Genomic DNA, 2,500 nt, shown 5'->3' on the forward strand with positions numbered 1-2,500 from the left:
ACGCGGCAGCCCCTCTTTTCGTCAGCGTGCCCCCCTGACGAATTTTCCTGCCTGGCCCGGCCGGTCCAGCATCCAGCCCCTGTTCGTCGAAAAATCTGCGCTGCCGATTTTCCACGCGGCAGCCCCTGTTTTCCTCAGCGTGCCCCCCTGACGAATGTTCGTCGAAAAATCTGCGCTGCCGATTTTCCACGCGGCAGCCCCTCTTTTCGTCAGCGTGCCCCCCTGACGAATGTTCGTCGAAAAATCTGCGCTGCCGATTTTCCACGCGGCAGCCCCTCTTTTCGTCAGCGTGCCCCCTGACGAATTTTCCTGCCTGGCCCAGTCCAGCGTCCAGCCCCTGTTCGTCGAAAAATCTGCGCTGCCGATTTTCCACGCGGCAGCCCCTCTTTTCGTCAGCGTGCCCCCCTGATGAATTTTCCTGCCTGGCCCGGCCGGTCCAGCCCCTGTTCGTCGAAAAATCTGCGCTGCCGATTTTCCACTCCGCAGCCCCTGTTTTCGTCAGCGTGCCCCCCTGACGAATTTTCCTGCCTGGCCCGGCCAGTCCAGCGCCCAGCCCCTGTTCGTCGAAAAATCTGCGCTGCCGATTTTCCCCGACGAACCTGCAGCTGCACAAATCCGCGCTGCCACTGCCCCATTGTCTGGACCAACAGTCTTTTCCATCAAGCCCTGGACTATAAATCGTCCAGACTCATCGCCAGCACCCGCTGCCGATTCTGCCGACTTTGCCGATTTCGTCGGCGCTGCCGATTCCAACACTGCCCGCCGTGCCTGAACCAGCGCTGTTTCGTCAGCGTGTCCCCTTGACGAATTTCCCTGCCTGGCCTGGACAGTCCATCTTCCAGCCCATGTTCATCGAAAAATCTGCGCTGCCGATTTCCCCGACGAACCTGCAGCTGCACAAATCTGTGCTGCCGATTTCCCCCCCTGTCGGCATGGCTGCCGCTGCCCCGATGTCCAGACCAACAGTCTTTTTTGTCGACTTTGCCGATTTTGTCCGCGCTGCCGATTCCAACACTACCCCCTGCATCCAAACCAGCATTGTTTCGTCAGCTCTTCCCCTGACGATTTTAGCCCTGTAACAAACAGTAGGCCTCCAATCCCGCCAACGGGAGCCAAGTTGATAGGGAAGAGAATTGAATGACGCGCCTGGTCCTCGCACCCCGCCACCCGAGGGGCCTTTTTCCCGGCAGCCTCTGAAAAACTCTAGCTTTCACGGTCCTCGCCGCCCCTCACCACCATGGCAGGCCTCTAATCCCACCCATCAGCAGTTGTAGCCGATAGGGCAGTGATTTGAATGACGCGTCGCGGGCCTCCGGGTCATCTCACCCGGCCATTAATTGGAGCGTTTTTGGCTGGCCGAGGATGGGGGGATGGATCTCTTCTTCCGAAAAAGCAAACAGTACATCGGGAGTTATGTTGACGGGGCATGGAATTGAATGACCCGTCGCGGGCCGCCGGGTCATCTCACCCGGCCATCCCGGGGAGCGTTTTTCCCGGCAGCATCGGGGAAACTCTTGCTTTCACTGCCCGCTGCCCAAGTCCCCACTCGAATCGGCCCCCCGCGCCAACAAGCCAACGCTGCCGAATCGGCAGACACTGCTGCCGAATCTGCCGACACTGCCCCGCGGGCTGCCACTGCCCCAGTGTCTAAACCAGCGGTCTTTCTCATCGAGCCTTGGACTATCCAGTCCGTCCTGACTCATCGCCAGCACCTGCTGCCGATTCTGCCGACTTTGCCGATTTTCTCGGCGCTGCCGATTCCAACACTGCGCCCACCGTGTCTGAACCAGCGCTGTTTCGTCAGCGTGTCCCCTCGACGAATTTTCCTGCCTGGCCTGGACAGTCCACCGTCCAGCCCGTGTTCGTCGAAAAATCTGCGCTGCCGATTCTGCCGACTTTGCCGATTTCGTCGGCGCTGCCGATTCCAACACTGCCCGCCGTGCCTGAACCAGCGCTGTTTCGTCAGCGTGTCCCCTCGACAAATTTTCCTGCCTGGCCTGGACAGTCCATCGCCCAGCCCATGTTCGTCGCAAAATCTGCGCTGCCGATTTTCCCCGACGAACCTGCAGCCGCACAAATCTGCGCTGCCGAATCTGCCGACACTGTCCCGCGGGCTGCCACTGCCCCAGTGTCTAAACCAGCAGTCTTTCTCGTCGAGCCTTGGACTATCCAGCCCGTCCAGACCCATCGCCAGCACCCGCTGCCGATTCTGCCGACTTTGCCGATTTCGTCGGCGCTGCCGATTCCACCACTGCCCGCCGTGCCTGAACCAGCGCTGTTTCGTCAGCGTGTCCCCTCGATGAATTTTCCTGCATGGCCCGGCCAGTCCAGCGTCCAGCCCATGTTCGTCGAAAAATCTGCGCTGCCGATTCTGCCGACTTTGCCGATTTCGTCGGCGCTGCCGATTCCAACACTGCCCGCCGTGCCTGAACCAGCGCTGTTTCGTCAGCGTGTCCCCTCGACAAATTTTCCTGCCTGGCCTGGACAGTCCACCGTCCAG

Source organism: Populus nigra, chromosome 2 (genome assembly GCF_951802175.1).
Source record: "Populus nigra chromosome 2, ddPopNigr1.1, whole genome shotgun sequence".
NCBI classification, from domain to species: Eukaryota; Viridiplantae; Streptophyta; class Magnoliopsida; order Malpighiales; family Salicaceae; genus Populus; species Populus nigra.